The sequence below is a fragment of the Polypterus senegalus genome, chromosome 4 (genome assembly GCF_016835505.1).
Source record: "Polypterus senegalus isolate Bchr_013 chromosome 4, ASM1683550v1, whole genome shotgun sequence".
Classification (NCBI taxonomy): domain Eukaryota; kingdom Metazoa; phylum Chordata; class Cladistia; order Polypteriformes; family Polypteridae; genus Polypterus; species Polypterus senegalus.
In genome coordinates, this window is record NC_053157.1 from 29274166 (window position 1) to 29293650 (window position 19485).

A 19485-nucleotide genomic window follows, 5' to 3' on the forward strand; every position below is an offset into this window, starting at 1 on the left:
CATCCAATGCCACCAGGTTGCACCTCAGACTGTCCAGGAGCTCAGTGATGCCCTGGTCCAGATCTGGGAGGAGATCCCCCACAACACCATCTGTCATCTCATTAGAAGCATGCACCGATGTTGTCAGGCATGTATACAAGAACACAGGGGCCATACAAAGTGCTGCATACTATTTTGATTTGCTGCAATTAAATTTTGGCAAAATGGACTAGCCTGCCACATAATTTTTTCACTGTAGGTTGATCATTTTCATTTCCATCAAACGATGTGGCATCCTTTTGTTCCTAACACATTACCCAGTCTATATAGAGGATTTCTTTTCCCATTGAGATCTGATGTGTTTTCAAAGTGTTCCTTTAATTTTTAAGCAGTTTATATATATATATATATATATATATATATATATATATATACACACACACACACACGTATACATCTATACTAATAAAAGGCAAAGCCCTCACTGACTGACTGACTGACTCATCACTAATTCTCCAACTTCCCGTGTAGGTAGAAGGCTGAAATTTGGCAGGCTTATTCCTTACAGCTTACTTACAAAAGTTAAGCAGGTTTCATTTCGAAATTCTACACGTAACGGTCATAAAGATCGACAATGTCCGCCATGTTGAACTTTTTTTATTTATGGCCCCTTCTTCACGAAATTTTGTAGGCGGCTTCCCTGCGCTAACTGAAACCGATGTACGTACTTATTTCAGTGGTATGACGCCACTGTCGGCCACCATATTGAACTTTCCAACGATCTTTGTTACTTATAGGTCCATCTTCAAGAAATTTGGTATGCGGGTTCCCAACGCTAACTGAATCCTACTTACGTACATATATACGTCCATAGCCTGCAGCTCAGTCACCGTGTGAGGCGGCATTGGGTCCCCCATCTCAACGCCTCCCACGTTGCTGGTTGCCTGCCTATATAAGGCCGTCCGTCGCTCCGGTCTCTACATTCCCTTCCTTGCTTCGCCACGGGATTCACGTCTCCCTGCTGATAACTGCAGCCTTGTTATTTAATCCACGGCGTCTCCGCTGTTTTATTTTTTGTTTATTACGATTATAGTTATTGTGTAGGTATTTTAGACTTACTTTACATTGTTCAGGTACCCATTTCCTTTATCATTCCAACCGTACCCCCATTAACATGTCTATTAAGGTGATCACCATCGATCAAAGAACTGTCACTTACCGAGTGGTTTCCATGCCCGGAGATGGCACCTACCTTTTTCATTCTCTTTGTTACATATTGCACGGCCATATCAGGCTCACTCTTGATATCCAGAGGAACATTGTGTCTTATGTATTGAATGACCGCGACAGGTTCAAGGTGTGGACTGATGACGGTACAGGAGATAATTATATTACACAGGAGCACTAGAAGAGTGAAATACTTAAGCCCTTCACCTATAGTTGTGCATGTGAGTTGATGGCTGCCGCTGAATTGTTCAGTTGTTGCTTTCAAGTGTACCAAAATGGCCAAATATTTTACACCTTTCGACAACCGCCAATGCCTCTTAAACATCTTAGATTCACAGGTGACGATTTCAGTAGTGGACACGTTGATGTTTATGAATGTTTAAACTCTCAAAAGTTGGATGTGAAGTTATCGATGAAACCGGTTGTATGCTTACAACGCTTGACAGATGCCGAATGTCACTTCAACACAAGTCCTGCAAATACTAAAGTAATTGAATGAAACCATGAAACTCAAACCGATTATGACAGCAGCAATCTAAGCTGTGAGATTTGAAACAAGATTACTGTTCACATGGCCAACTGTACGTTGCATGCTCAAGAGTAAGCTCAGCGCACAGCTTGGTCATATTACAACCGGAGGGCCGAACTGACAATGTGGTATACAAAGAGATCCTTAACAAATAATTATTGGTATATTTTCCCTCAGTTTAAAAATGTTTACTTTTCTTCTTAATAAAAATGTTAAGGCAGTACTATGCTGCCGCGAAGCGTGGGTATTTTGCTTTATACATACACATATATAATATATACATATACATATATATATACTGTACACACATATACATATATACATATAAAGTATATATACATATACAGTATGTACACATATATACACATACACAAAATGAGAAAAAGGAAATAAAACAGCAAAGAATCGGTCAATATGAAACACAATTGTCACAAGTTGAGCTTTGAAGACATCACAAATATCTGCTTGACATCTCGCCATTATAATATTTCGACCGAAAGGAGGGAAAAAGAAAAAAACATGCACACATTTACAGAGAACCAGAATGAGTCCACCTTCTAATAATTTTGTGAAAACTTGAAACTGCACTGAGAAATCATGAAGGAGTGCAGTGTAATCTGTCATCCCCTACAATTCCATTCATGTAAATCTGCAGTCCACAAAGCAGAAGGATCCAGCTACCGCAGACAAGAAGCATGACAAACTCTCTGATGCAAAGTATTGTAGAGTGACTCTGGCTCCAGGCTCAAGGAACTTGCTGTAATGTTGCTAGGCATCATCAAACTTTTATGTTAAGTGAAAACAACTCTTCTTCTTCTTTCAGCTGCTCCTCTTAGGGGTTGCCACAGCGGATCACCTTCTTCCATATCTTTCTGTCCTCTGCATATTGTTCTGTTACACCCATCACCTGCATGTCCTCTTTCATCACCTTCTCTTAAGTGAAACCAACATGAAAAAAAAATCCTGTTTTCAATCCAATAATCTTTATGGAGGTGTGATAAGTGGTTCCCGAATATAAAAAAAACAAAAAATTGCAAAATTCCTAAAGTAGGTGCATCCCTTATGTATTTAAAAATAACAAGCATCAGTCATCAGGGACTTGCAGTGACAGCAAATTACTGCACCACGTGCTTCAGCGAGCCACGAACCATCTGCAAAAGTTTCCATAGCTCAAGTTTTATTTGCTACATTTAACTGTCCATCTGCCCATTCATCTATCCATTTATTTGCTGAACCCGACTTAGGCTCACCAATAATCGTAACAGCATTTCATTAGACTGTGAGAGGAAATGCATCTATCAGAGGAAATCAATCTGTCTTTATTACAGCCCTGGTAACACTTTGTATCAACACACAGCTCTTTACAGGGCAGCCAAGATTCCATTACCCAACATAACCCATTCAGGACAACGAAGACAAACCTGCACAAAAAAAGTAAAAAATGTGGCCTCAACAGATGCCATAAGGAGCTGAGAAGTATTCCTGGAAAAAAATGTCAACAGCAAGTACCCAAGAATACGATTTTATGATATTTTTGTTATCTTTCTTTCTTAAAGATAGTAAAAGCATTACAGATGATAGCTAATGATACGGTTATTTTTCTTTTATTTTTTTTTTCTTTTCACTTTTGATCTCTTTAATAGCAGCTTTCTTAAATCACATGTGTTTCTGCAGAAGTCAGACTTTCAAAGAAAATACTTTTGAACTTTAAAAGCCTTTGCCCCATTTTTGGGCTTTTGAATTTGGGGACAGGCTGCCACGGGAAAGGCCTTTTCAGTAGATCAAGACCTGCAAAGGCAGCACGTTTGAACTATGGGATTTTTGAGGCCTACATCCCTTTTGCTGAGCCTCTGTTTGACAAGATCACAACATAAATCAGAGAAGAAATGAGGGTACCTGGTGAAAACATATGTGAACAAAGGGAAAACATGCAATTTCCACACAAATTATACTCCAACCAGAGCTCTAGTGCTGTGTGATGGCAATGCTTCCCACTGCACGATTGTGCCATTTCTCATATAAATATCCATTGATTTGTGCTTAATTCTATTCACCATAACAGAAGGGTTGTAGTTTAATTTCACATTATCCAGCACAGGGGAGGCATGGGTCCACCCTGAACACACTCACTGTTCTGCCAGAGATGAAAGTAACCAGGAGATGCAACAGAAAAAAAGAATTCAGTCTCTAAAGGGTCAAAAACAGAAGAATAAAGATACTGAGAAACCTAAGCCAAACTTAAACCAAGAATTGAGCATCAAAACCACACGAATGTCATTGCACTGAACTGTAAAGAAGGACACCTCAACACCAAGGAATTCTGTTTGTGTTATCAACAAACTTGGACATTAACTGGCAGCAAGATGACAGTTTAAACAATGTTGCCTTGCTGACCGACTAACAACTCACGGTCATGTCCTAACGGCAGCACCAACACTAAAACTTAAATGTCCTTGCAGGAGAGACACTAAATAATAGTAATTGAATATAGTTTAATTTCTAAATTATATGACAAAATAAAAGGGAAATGAAAATCTCCATTTGTAAGAGCCATCTGTTAGTTATTTAGGTTATGTTAAGTTGATAGAAGTATTTTCCTCATCATGTTAAATGTTTGCCTATATATTAGTGTATAGTCTATGGGAGGTCCTATTATAAATCCCACAATCTAAACTGAAATGCAATATTCTATTTCTTGTCTCTCTGACTGCAGATTAGTTAGTTAGTGAGCTACCTTGCAGTAGGTAAGGCATGGAGGGCACACAGTTTCAAACTGTGCCCAGTTGTATGCAACATAATGTACTCTACTGAACGTGCAGTGCAGTATATAATGTACTGAATGTAATAAGTAAAGCATAGAGAAGTAACTCATCTTTAAGTATAGAAAACAACTGAAGTTTAAAGAAGAAGCCATTTTTCCTTTTTTGCCTTTTATTCTGCATGTGTAACAACTTTTTTCTCTGTTTCTGTGTGAACTGTTTGCTTGGAATTTTCATTAAACCTTTCTAAAACAAACTTTATTGGACTGAGAATTTTGCTTGATGCTTGATCCTGCCTTACCAACTTAGCAGATACACTGAAAAAAAGTTATCATAATATTACTCAACATGCATTCAACAACAGAAAAATTATTTAAGTTTCAGTTTTAATTCAAAGCATGAACTTGGAGCTAATTTAGAATTACTAATTACCCTAACATACTGTATATGCCGTTGCATTGTAGAAGGAAAACTGAAATGAATGCTGAAAAAACAAAGCAGACATGTGCTATGTCAGCAGCCTAACAGTTTTTGGGAGAATAAGGATATAGACATGTGAAAGAAAAAAGGTTGAAACTGGGAGATCAAAAGACACACTCAAGCCAAGCTAAAGTCAAAAATGTTAGTAAAAACATTCAAGCCACAATAAGAAAGTCAAACAGAAAAAGTTTTAACACTACAATTACCAAAGCCACGAAAAAACTTGTAAACCCGTCCCACCTTAAATCCGTTCGCACCTCTCCGTCAGCGTCTTTTGTTTTGTAAGTGTGTTGATAAGTGCAAGCAGCAAGCAATCTGCTATCCCATCCTCCCACTGCCACAGAAATGGCAAAAAGCCTTATTTATCTGGGAGTGGGGTACCTGGAGCTGTACACTGTGTGCACAATTATTAGGCAAGTGAGTATTTTGACCATATCATCATTTTTAATGCGTATATTCCAACTCCAAGCTGTATTAACTTGAATGCTTATTGGATTTAAGCACGTCAGGTGATGTGTATTTGTGTAATGAGGGAGGGTGTGGCCTAAGGAGATCAACACCCTATATCAAGGTGTGCAGAATTATTAGGCAGCTAGCTTTCCTCGGGCAAAATGGGCCAAAAAAGAGATTTAACTGACTCTGAAAAGTCAAAAATTGTAAAAAGTCTTTCAGAGGGATGCAGCACTTTTGGAATTGCTAAGATATTGGTGTGTGATCACAGAACCATCAAACATTTTGTTGCAAATAGTGAACAGGGTCACAAGAAACGTGTTGAGAACAAAAGACGCAAATTAGCTGCCAAAGATTTGAGAAGAATCAAACGTGAAGCTACCAGGAACGCATTATCCTCCAGTACTTTCATATTCCAGAGCTGCAACCTACCTGGAGTGCCCAGAAGTACAAGGTGTTCAGTGCTCAAAGACATGGCCAAGGTAAGGAGGGCTGAAACCCAACCACCACTGAACAAGAAACATAAGTTGAAACGTCAAAACTGGGCCAAGAAATATCTGAAGACAGATTTTTTCAAAGGTTTTATGGACCGATGAGATGAGAGTGACTCTTGATGGACCAGATGGATGGACCTGTGGATCAGTAATGGGCACAGAGCTCCACTCCAACGTGGAGGTGGGGTACTGGTATGAGCTGGTATTTTTAAAGATGAGCTAGTTGGACCTTTTGCATTGAAGATGAACTCAAAATCAACTCCCAAACCTACTGCCAGTTTATCGAAGACACTTTCTTCAAACAGTGATGCAGGAAGAAGACCATGATTTTTATGCAGGCCAATACTCCATCACTTGCATCGAAGTTCTCCACTGCGTGGCCAGCCAGTAAAGGCCTTAAAGATGAAGGAATAATGACATGGCCCCCCTTCCTCATCTGACCTAAACCCTATCGAGAACTTGTGGGCACTTCTTAAACGCTAGATTTACGGGGGAGAAAAACAATACACCTCTCTGAAGAGTGTCTGGGAGGCTGTAGTCACTGCTCCACAAAAAGCTGATCGTCAACAGATCAAGAAACTGACAGACTCCATGAATGGAAAGGCTTATGACTGTTATTGGAAAGAAGGGTGGCTATATTGGTCATTGATTGATTGATTTATTTTTTTTGAAATGTCAGAGATGTTTATTTGTAAATTTTGAGGTGTTTGTTTATTATTCTCACTATAACAGATGAAAATAAACAAGTGAGATGGGAAAATTTTCATTTTTCCTTTAGTTGCATAATAAATCTGCACACTAATAGTTGCCTAATAATTGTGCGCACATATGTATTCCCCTGATGATGTTCACACTCACATTTCCGTTGTGAAACATTCAGGTTTCAGGTTTATTAACATTTTGGATTGACTGATAGCACTGTGTTTGTTCCATATTAAAATTAATCCTCAAAAATACAACTTGCCTAATAATTGTGCACACAGTGTATAGTGTAAATAATATACCGTTATGTGGAACACATGAATTTCATGTGTGTTCCATGTCTACAGAGATCTATGTAAGTGTTGCATGACAGAAATGTTGAACACATAACTAAAAGACAAACTTTTTTCATGTTTTAGTACGAAGGACAAAATTTTGAAATGAAGTGTATAATGTGTGAAGACTGAAGTCCAAATAAAATAAGCACTTTCACAAAAGGTATAACAAAGCAAATGCGCTTTTATTCAAGACTATAACCGAAGAAAAAGAAATCGGGTTAGTGTACTTCATTGTTATGATTGCTTTCGTAGTACAGCAGTAAGAACTACTGACTCATAATCAAGAGGTCACGGGTACGAGCTTTGCTGCGTCACAAAATAAACATTTTCAGTAGTGAGCTGCTCGTATTGTTACTATTATAGAATAAAAACATACATTTGATTTGAGTCTGTAACAGCCGGTTTAAATGTATAGTACTTGTAAAGGTTAGCGTTTTTTTGTTTTTTTTTTTATTCAGTTTTATTTCCGTACTGTTTGTTTCCGTACTGACCCCTACTCTCTTTTCTGTTTCTTTTTCCGGTTTCTTTGTGGTGGTGGCCTGCGCCACCTCCACCTACTCAAAGCTTCATGATGCTCCAACAATGATGGACGGATTAAAGGCAGAAGTCTACGTGACCATCATCATCAAGCCCTTCCGTGAGAACCCTAAATCCAAAGAGGACTGTTTCATTTATGTTAGGTAGAATGCCCAGAGGGGACTGGGCGGTCTCATGGTCTGGAATCCTACAGATTATATTTTTCTCCAGCCGTCTGGAGTTTTTGTTTTTCTGTCCCCCCTGACCATTGAACCTTACTCTTATTCGATGTTAATTAATTGTTGACTTATTTTGTTTTCTTATTGTGTCTTTTATTTATCTATTCTTTATTATGTAAAGCACTTTGAGCTACTGTTTGTATGAAAATAGATAGATAGATAGATAGATAGATAGATAGATAGATAGATAGATAGATAGATAGATAGATAGATAGATAGATAGATAGATAGATAGATAGATAGATAGATAGATAGATAGATAGATAGATAGATACTTTATTAATCCCAAGGGGAAATTCACATAATCCATTATCCATAAAAATGTGCTATATAAATAAATGTTGTTGTTATTCTTTCAGTCGCATTCATGCTTGATCCGATCCGACACTGCTGTTTTCAAATAAAGACGTGCAATAAGAGAGGTGAACTTGGATGAGGACGAGGGTTTTACATCAGAGAAAGAGAACAGAAGCCCTTCCCGCAAGAAACGTCCACTCACATATAAGAACAATGCAGCTGCACCAGGCGTAAAGGCGAAAGATGGAACCATTTGGATGCAGCAAGAGGTCCGGCGTCATCCTGTCAATCAGTGCGAATGGATTTAAGGTGGGCCGAGTTTACGAGTTTTTTCATTGGCTTTGGTAATTCTAGTGTTAAGCAAAGGATGTAGAAAAAGGTTGACTCTGAATGTGAACTTTCATCTGAAAATTTAACCCACAGTGTTGATTACCTGCAGGTCACAAACTCTAAGGATACGCACCAGGCTACTCAAGGCCTTGTCCAAACAATAAAAGTTTAAAACGAAAACAATCATTAAAACACAAGATGACAGTCAAAATGCACTAATAATTAAACAACTCAAAAAGGAAATAATTCAATGAAAAATTAATGTCAGAAACGTTCGCGAGTGAGGGAAGAAGTGAGCGGAAGATAGACAGGCGGATTGCAGCAGCATCCATGTATCAATCTGACGTGGTGCAGAACAAGCTAAGACAAAAGACAAAGCTCTCAATCTACCACTCTAGCTACATTCCTACCCTCACCTAAGGTCACAAACTTTGTGTAGCAACCTAAAGAAAAACACTGTGAATGCAAGCGGCAGAAATGTGATTCCTTAGCAGGATGTCTGGGCTCAGCCTTAGAGAACTGGGTAAGGAACGCAAGCATTTGGGAGAAGCTTATAATAGAGCTGGCTGCTCTTCTGTATTGACAGGAGCCATTCGAGGTGGTTCAGGCATCTGATAGGAATGCTTCCTGGATGCCTTCCTTGGGGTGTTTTGAGCATGTCCAACCCAGAGGACACCTAATGTTAGACTCAGGACATGAGGGAGAGAGCCTGGGAACATATCGGTGTCACCCTGGAGTAGTTGAAATAGATGGAAAAAGGACATCTGGGCATCTTAGCTCAGATTGCTGCCCTATGACCTGGACCTGGATAAGAAACAGAGAGTGGATGGGTGGAATGTCAGAAATGAAATCTACAACTTCAAAAACAAGTGTAAGATTTTAAAATTCTGGTTGAAATGACACACATAAACATATAAAGAGAACACGAGTCACAACAACATGGAGAAAGCATTCAAATTCCAACACAGACAGACTGGTTTTGTGACCAGGATACTAAATCTGTGAGCTGCCTCTCTAACTAGGGTGCCACCATGCCACCCTCCATCCAAAGGAATACCCTTTTCTCTTATTGTCAAAGGGAAATGAAAAAATATAATTATACATTATACCATGTAATAAATAACATAGTAAAGAATTAAATCATCCATAAATCAGCAAAAAAAAAAAACACAGTTTTGGTGTTGTTGCATGCCAATTGGCAAATCAGGGCATTATAACAGTGGCCAAATTTGAGGTTTTAAAGATCACAACATTCCTTTTACATTATTTGGACAACAGCGGTAATACTGGTGGCTGGACGCTCGGGATATAAAAACAGAGAATCTGGGTCACCACATCAAATCAAGCAAAAGCATTACTAACATTTATAGTGAATGGTTAAAGCAGAAATAATCAGGAGGAGGAGGACGCGCACAGCTCTTAAAATGTTGAGCTAACCTGTCCTTTTATGTTAGGTCAGGACAATTTAAAACATTCTTTTATCACTGTGATCATCAGCCCCTTATCAACAAAAATGGGCTTCACTCTTTATTGTTTTGAAAATGGAATGGATTACGAGGAGTAAAGAGAAACTCAAAAGTGGCTCCGATAAATAATACAAAGCTCTGTATCCATAACTCTATCTTTCCCATCCATCAGGCTGCCTGCTGCTTCATTACTGTTAACAAAGGTACTGGCGGGCATTTTACACTTATCTCTGCATTTGCAATGTCACTGCACTGTTTGTCCTCGGAAAGCTGCTTTCTTTCCCTCTCAAAGAAAACGTTCAAACCTTTCCCGTAAATTTCCCTTGGAAAATGTGCTTGAAAGATCATCTATCCTTTGTCAATTTCAGTTTTTGCCATTTGCTAATTACCTTGGCTTGCAGCATTTAAATGAGTTTTGTACTGTATTCATTCAGTAAATGAAAAATGAAGTCAATAAGTTCTAAGAAATAACACTTTTATAGAAATGTCAGCAAACCTTGCACCTTAAATCAAGCTTGTTAGAATTAGTAAAACATGGCCAGAATATGAAAAGAGATGTGTTCAGACACTTTAAAGTCAGTGCTTTAATCCCCAAGTTTAAACACATCATTCAATCATCCATCCTTCCTTCCGTTCTCAGACATTGTTATCTCAGTTCAGTTTATCAGGTGCCAGTCCTGGCACCTTCACTCAAACAGTGCCAGTTTAACAATCACCAATTAACCTAACGGCATGGCCTTTAGGATGTGGGTTAAAAAAAAGAAGATCCAGAACACATTAAGACACTAGAACAACTGGCAAACTCTACACAGGCAGCAATCAGACCGGGCCATGTAGCGTTCTCTAACCATTGCAGATGGAATCACAGCAGATATATTAATGGTGTTGGACGTGCTTGTCATTTCAAACATCATAAACAAATCCTGGAACACTAACTCAACAGATTCTCTTCATATACCAATGGTCTACTTAGGACTGGGTGTGAGGAGTCAGACATCTTACTGTATATAACAGTTTATAACATGTCTATGGGCCCACAGATGAGGATTTTTTTTTAGGTCATTCTAAGGGGTTTAGGATGTTCCATATACTCCATATTACATTTTAGCACTTTATTACATGAAATAAAGACTACATTATGATAGTTTTGGGAGATTAATGCAAGGAAAGGAAAAAAATATTGAATTTAAAGTCAAGTCATGTTTCTTGTTTTGGATACAGAGTACCACGGAATTCTAGCTGACAAAAAGTACAATAACACAATAACATTTATTTCTATAGCACATTCTCATACTCTGGATGCAGCTCATAGATGCTTTAGAAGATGTCAAAGAAATAAATAAAAAGTATTTACAGCATGAAACATATACATATATATTGTAATGAATGGTAGGCATGGGATGGCATCCCAGCCGGGTTGTTTCAAGATTCTTTACCTGGATGGGATGGCCAACTGCGCCAAATAGGCAGGGTGGCCCATGCCACAGCCAGAAGATGGACAGGATGCTGGCTTCCCTGAAGGATTTGAAAAAGGTCCTTAACCAGCTGGGATGCCAGTACAATGGAGGGACGGTTGGCTGGGGGGAGGGCAAGTTATTTACTCCCCAGAAACACTAGATGGCATCATCCCTGGATTATAGTACCTTTACGGATACAAACGAGTTGGAAACTGTAGCCCTGAGGGGCAGTCCTGTAGGATTCTGTGGGTGCTGCCAGTGGGCACTGAAGTGATTCATGCTCCCTACTTCATGGGACTTCCACTTAACCCATGAGTGCTTACAAGGGATAGTGTTGTGGCACCGGATGTACTTACGGGTCCTGGATAAAGGAAGCAGGACTGTTTCAGTACAATGGAATCAAAGTCAAGGGGAGAGGAGCTGGATGACACTCTCCAGGGAGAAGTGGAGAAGACAGAGAAGATACATTCTGGTATTGTGTTGTGTTATATACTGTTGGAATAGAGGCCTGCCAAAGGTAGTTTACAAAATAAATAGTCATGTTTGAACCTGGGACTGCGTTAGGGCTCGAAAGCTCAGTGGCACCCCCATCTGGTCATTATAGTTTATTTAAATATAAATACATACACATGTAAAAAAGAAAAATTATATATATATATATATATACACTCACCTAAAGGATTATTAGAAACACCTGTTCAATTTCATACATATATATATACATATACATATATATATATACATATATAGTTTACTGTCAAATAATAGTGCTTTATGCTTGTAAATATGTTTAAGTGCTCCAAGTCTCAATTAAGAGCACCTGACAAAAACTGAACTGAACAGAAAAGTTTCAAATAAAACATGGCCTAGCCTCATAAATGTTCTTCATACTCTGCTTGCATCATTCTCAAGGTTGTGCCACAATTTAGATGGGACATTAAATAAGTGCCGACACCAACTGCCTTAAGGTAACGAAAATCAAACCAAAAGCAAAAAAGAAACGATCCAATCCTCACTGTTCCAAATAAACAGTACATACCACGCATTTCCTGAACTTGTCTGGTGACTCTCTTACAAAGAATATCAAGTTCACAGATAAAATTAGCTTTCTGTAATTAACATGTATGCCTCCTGCATTATTACTAATATGCGGTGACACACATCACCACCCTTCTCAAGAATGCATTGAGCAATCAGTCCTGTCGGTTGCTGGTATGTCAGGTTTGCCACGTAGGCTCCACCTGCAGATCAAAGGACTCTTTACAATGACCACCTGCCTGCTTTTGTCAAAGACAGGCTGAGTGACAGGTAAATAAATGAAGTAAAAGTGTGCTCAATAAAGCTGTCATTTACCCAGTTGGATTTGTGCATGAAGCTTATGGGTAGTTGCTATCCACCGTGACCAGGGTTACCTGTTGTATGTGTCATAAGCAGGGAGCTTTGCCTTGCAACCAGGACAGCTTTAGTTTATTATTATTTTTCTAATTCCAGCAATGTACAGGTTCACTGAAGGAAAATTGCTAAATCTTGCTTAATCCAACTCAGGATCGCATGGACCAGGACTCTATTATGGTGGCACTGGGTAAAATTTAAGATCTTTAATGCATTCAGGCATGCCAACAGCCGGCCTACTTGAATGTTCTCTTATACACACATATGCAAGAAAAATACAGAATTTTGCCTTACACAAGCCAAATCTCACTATCCAGCCCACTTAATCCATGATTCTGGTTACGTAGAATCGAAGTACAGTATATCCCAGCTGCAATGGGTGCAAGGCCAGAAGCAACACTGGACAGGGAATCAATCCAATGATGTACACACTCATGCACCGGGTCAATTTATAGTTGGAAAATTAACCTAAAACGTATCATTTTTGGGGTTAGACAATAAAACAGCTGTCACACGATACTAATATTAAAGTTATATTGTTTGTAGTGTACAACTCCATTCCCCATTTTCATCATTTTTCAATTACATCTACTTGTATTGTCTGAATTTGGTCAGCAATTATTGAATGTCTGTCAAGAGGGTTATAAAACTCACCCATCCATCATTTCTTTACCCACATTCGTCTGAACTGGAAAGACTAACAGTAGGAGATTATGCAGCAGGAAGTCCAAGTTCCTTCTCATCAAAGAGGATATGGAGAGCCATAGCTAACTTGGACCAGACAAGTTTTGATCACAAAGGGAACTTAATATAAGCTTATAAAAGAATACACATCACTTATACAGAGTTGTACAAAGTCCCACCCTTAAAATAACACATTCAGATGTTCAACTTTCTAGTCTGATAAAGCTAACTGTGCAGTTTTCTCTTTGTGACCATGAGCCAAAGAGTGATGCACACATGGTTTATGCTAATTGAATATTAGAGAAACCTTTGTAATTGCATTACCACCACTGAAAATTTTTATTCTGTTCACTTGGGTTGCAAGATAACGACATTCCTAAAGTCCAGTTCTGAGTTCAAAAATGGCCAAAATGAAACAACAGTCTCAAGAAACATGGCAGGCTTATTCCATTTCTTCTTGAGAGAAGAAAGCAGACTGGTTCTAACCAGAATAGAAAAAGAAGAGGAAGGCCCTAATGAACAGCTGTATAAAAGAACAAGGACATCAGAGTCTGCAGTCTGGGAAACAAATGTCTTACAGGTCCTCAGTTGGCTTCCTCCATAAACACACGGCAAACACCAGTGTCAGCAAAAATGAAAATACTACAGGATGCTTACCATAATATGCTTTTTTAGTCATCTTCCATATGATGACTGCATTCTTTTACCCATTTTAATCTTTTCTTTTCATTTGCCAGTTTCAGATATGGCATTTTCTTTAAAATTCTGACGCATGGAGCACAGACATTCAGGAGGAGCACAAAGTAGGGCCAGTTGATGTGGTTCGAACATCTGATTAGGATGCCTCCTGGACCGCTCCTCTCTGTGGAGATGTTACAGGCATGTACAAATGGGAGGAGACCTTGGGACAGATCTAGGACACGCTGGAGAGTTTATGTCTACCATCTCACCAGGGAACACCTTGGCATCACCTAAGAGGAGTTGGAAGATGTGGACGGGGAAAGTGATGCCTGGGAATCTTTGGCAAGAATGTGGCAGACTGAGCCCAGATACCCTGTGAATGATGCTCATTTGTTTCACTTTTATCTGTTATCTAGTCCTGCCGCTCTAGGCCTAACACAACTGAACTGCCATTCTGAATCTGCAATATCGTAATCAATAGGCAATAACACATCGGAGCAATCCAGCACACAATCACACACACAAAGAGTAAAGACTGTCACACCACAACACTTTCAACACTCTTTAATTGTGCAATATGACACACATGGTGCCAGCCTGAGCTCAGCAAGGCTTCTGAGAGTTTAATAATGGCTCATTACACCTATCTTGCAAACTTAGGTTCTTAGTAATACTGTGTCTGCTAATGTGCATGAGAGAAAGACAAACTAGGCATCTATGGTGGTATTCCACACAAACCACACTGACAGCACACTTACACAACGAAATAAAAATGTCTTATCATATAAATGAATATCATTGCACTAAATATGATTAGATTTTGAAAGTGTACAGACTGGACCTTTATTGGCTAAAATCTTCTTGAAGTGCAACTTCTATATTAATGTTCTAATCCAGTTCATGCTGTATTAACATTGTAGCCAGATGGTGTTTTTGGAGTACCTACTCTTTCATCTGTCTCTCCTTTTTGTATTCACAGTCATACAATTTTGGTCATTTTAACATGCTGCACTTCGTACTTTCATTGACAGCCTAATGATGAGACTAGACGATTCCTGATGCCTGTGTTCGACATGCTCAAGTCTCTAGTTGTCTTAGTGATATCCAAGATTGGATGAATAATAATTACTTGCCATTAAATAGTAATAAATCAGGGGATGTACTTATGGGCACTCCTTCTCGGGTAAAAAAAATCCAACATATCTGTGTTGATCGTCACTGGTTACAAATCTTCGGGTTAAACTGGATTCTGCACTTTCATTTCAAAGTCACAAGTTCATTCTATCACTAACATAAAATAGCGAGAAATATAACTTTGTTGCAAATGGACAATACCAACAAGTTAGTTCATGCTTTCGTAACATCTCATCTTGATTACTGTTGTTTCTTGTTTTTTGGTGTTCCTGGAATTTCCATTCAAAGCTTACAGTAGATCCAAAAACCGAGCTGCACATGTTTTAATCAAAAAGTTACTCATATAACCCCAATTTTATTATTCTTGCTCTGACTACCTATAAGAGAGAAGAACCACTTGAAGATCTCACTGTTACTGTAAGTTTCCAAATGTATGGCTGGTATTGTCCCTGTCAGTCTTTGAGACTTACTTATCACAGCTGCACCGGTTAGTTCTTTGCACTCGGGGTCCTCTACCCTCCCGGCTGTTCGATGGACAAGACTGTGCACAATGGATGATGGAGCCTTTTGTTCTGTCCGACTCAGTCTAAGGAACTTTGTGACACAAACTGTTTTTAAGAAGAATATAAAGACTTATTTGTTTTAATGTCCTTTTAATAATCTACGATAAATAATATTTAATTTTGTTTACACTGTTCAAATTTAAAATCGTAGTTTTTTTTAAAGTTCTAAATAGAATTATTACTTGTTTATTGTGTTATTTATTCCTGATTTGTACAGCACCTATGGAGGGCCATGTTATTTCAGTTTTCTATACAAATAAAATGTATTATTATTATATTTAATTGGATTCAGTGCTCCAGAGTTGGAGGTGAGATGACGTCTTAAGATAATTAGAAGGAGCTTAGAAGAACTAAGTGCTCTGCCATGAAGATCCTAATAGATTGCATAATAAAGTGGTACGTTTGCATAAGGTTCCTGCTGTTAGAAATATACAATGACAGGGCTATCTTATCATATGGGCACATGATGTTTCTGATGCCTATGTATATTTGTCTTGCTATCAAAACAGGGGCCTCAGCACACTACATTGCCCAGGGGTCTGTGATGCTGGTAATTCGGCCCTGCGCACCACGTCTTGTTCTGATCAATCACCCAATTTGCCTATCCAGACAGGACTGGCTCTGAGCAGGCATACCTGAGTGTGATGTTCTCAAATTCAAGTAAAATATAACAAGGCCATGGAGACAGCACCACCTTTTCAGATTATATTAGAAAATAAGAAGCAGTCCAACCAGCTTTACCATTTTATAGCAATCCCTTGTTTTTATGTTTCTTGATTAATTCTTTTGGTTAACTTTGTGCTTTCTAATGCTTTTTTTGTTTACTGCTATTTTGTGTTTTTCATGCTTGTGCAGTTGAAAGGAAATTCTTACTTAAATAATCATCAGATAGCACAGTTATAAAATTAATAGTGCTCTTTTCTGACGTGTAACCAATGCCTTTTTTTAATATGAAAGCCACTGCTAACTTTGCTACTGACAATTTTATTTAAGCCAAAATATGATCAATTTCAGCTCTGTTTGGTCAGTTTGCTCACCTGTAACTCTGTGGAGCAATAGTCAGCACTGGAAGATTGCTGTCTAAACATTTTTCAATGTATTGTGGTGCTAAATTACAATACAGCAGCTGTTTACCAGTCTGTAACATATTCCAAAAAATCACTTACTAATTGCTTCTCAAAGTGCACATGTGCCAAGTCATAAGTGGGGCATCACACAAAAGAAACACTGATAGCAGACTTGTCTCTGAGGAGACAGAAACTGAAACCTTCCCATGTCCATCAGTACTAAAATGTCAAAGGTACTGTGCTACACTCCACCTATATTAAAAGCTTTTAAGAAAGAATGTATTTCAGATTTGGGATGACACAGTAGGAGGTTAGGGTCCTAATGAGCCAAAATAGTTCTGGGTGCTTGCAGGTTTAGGAAGTGGCATATGAAAAGCACTAATCAGCTCATAATTATTATAATAATTAATTAATGAGGGTTGCCTATTAATCTTCATGCTGCAAACTATCTACAGATCTCAACTCAAAAGATGAAGGCAGAACTTCCAAGTTGAGTGTTAGATTGTCTTTATTAAAAGGTAGGGCTTGGGAATGCAGCACAGGCTGGCACCAGCAGAAGTCGCAATGCATGTCTGCCTCAGGCAATTCTGACTTTTGATTGAACAGAGGAAGTTTCTTTAGAAAGGTGAAAAGACCATTTGAAGGTATGTTAGTGAACTGTGCCTCCTTTCCAGTGAATACAAAGAGGAAGAACTTAAGAATTTCTTTTTTGTTTTGATCTTTAATTAAGAGAGACACTCCTTGTGTGGATGGTAGGCGGGCCTGGAGTCTGTAGAGCAGCTCACACTTTTAATTGTAAAAAAGAATTTGCCCTTCTTACTAAGTAAACAATAGGCTTGTTAGCTTAAGATCCAAATTGGCTGATTTTACGTGTAAACTTGTTATGCATATTAGCCTGGCATCTTCTTGATAAACATGAACATTATACTAGAACTGTGGTTTATAATTATGACAAGCATTTTATTTTCTGGTATGTATTATGGATAAATATTTTGCACACGTTTTATTAGGTAAGAAAGTACTGTATGTTCAGGTGTTGCTCCTGCCTTGTGCCCAATGATTGCTGGGATAGGCCTCAGCTGACCCACACTTGGATAAGCAGGTTAAGAAAACAGATGAATATATTTTGAGGAGACTTTATTTTAGTATTTTACGGTCACTAAACAATAAGCCTAAGGAATTCAGTTTTAGTAATACAATTTAAACATGTAAATCCTGTGGTCTGTGATTTAACTGTAAAAATACCAAGGTTAACAATTTAATACAGAATACAAGACTTCTACATGCTTGGTGATGCAGGAGAAAAATATGTATAAAAGGACACAGAAGAAAAAGAGTCATTATGGAATGGTCCGTCCATATAGTACTTTCAAGTAAATTACAACTGAAGATTTAACAATAAAATAAAACTGGTCATACAGTACCATAACAGAGTTAAGTACTGTACATTAACCTATATAATATTTAAAATCCACATACATAAAGGTAGAGTAAAATGAACAGGAAATTGAATCAAAACAACTTTGATAATACTTCATTTGAAACTTTACACGCTGGGTCAAATGAAATAAACAAGCTGCATAGCCAGACAAACTGGTGCAAGGGTGGCCTAATAATTCTGTGCATATCATCCTTTACAGGTCTAATATGATGTGTTTGCGAGTGTGTGTGTGTGTGTGTGAGTGTGTGCGCGTACACATTTCTTTCTCTTCATCATCCAGCACATGCTCTGGTAGGCTAAATAAGATGCCAGCTATCTTCAATTTCTTAGAATGTAACTGTGTACGTGTGTGTGTGTGTGTGCACACGCAGTGCATGTTCTTGCATTTGCTTCATTGTATGCATACATATTTATTTAAATAAATTATGTATCTCAAAAGCTACTTATGCAAAAAAATGTATCAATCAATACTGTATGCCTGGGTCCATGACTAAACAGAGTAGACTGCAAAACTACTGCTTAAATTAAATAATTTGTACTGCTGTCACAGTTGGATGTACAGTAGTTCTGACGGAACCTGTAACAACAAAAACAAGAAGCAACTTATTTGAAGAATATAGGTCAAGTCTTCCCCAAGGTATCATTGTACATAGGTCTCGACATTCAGGGCAGATATTTCAGAAACTGCTTGTTCATAAACGTTCTCCCTTTTCTGGGATGTAGTCATCCAGAAGTTCTACACAACACAAAAACACACCACTTTCCGACAAAACTTTTTTTCGACAGACATGCGTGCACACACACACAGTGCTGAAATCATCTCTTCGACATTTTGAACATTGTACAATCAGAATCTAAACTTGACTCAAGAGCGAATTTGCGACCGCATCACCAAACGTCCATTTACAAAGAAGTAAAAAATCTGAATCTGAGTGGTTAGTATTGGCCATAAAAAATCTGGTCAAGGGATCCAGAGTGAAGAGATGTATACATTGAACTGGAGTGAATAGAACTACACACGTGAGTCCTTGTCCCTACTGACTGAACGAGGACCCATTCAGGGACACTTGTGCCCAGTGTTGTCCGGTCAAGCTCTGCCTGCCAGTGACTCTAAAAATGGTTTAAGTGCGTTTATGCAATGAATGAATGGATGGATGAATAAATAAAATAATTGTTCCTGTGATAATGCAGTGTCTCTTTGATGGCTAGAGGAACAAGTACAAAGTACTGTGCAATGAAGCGATTTTACTTATTTTATCC

General features: G+C 38.4%; 1 protein-coding gene across 2 annotated transcripts in view; it reads right to left on the bottom strand.

Moving 5' to 3' along the window:
• myo5b (myosin VB) overlaps positions 1-19485 on the bottom strand; it is a 537981-nt gene that overhangs the window by 310606 nt on the left and 207890 nt on the right. The gene's annotated exons all lie outside the window — the stretch shown is intronic.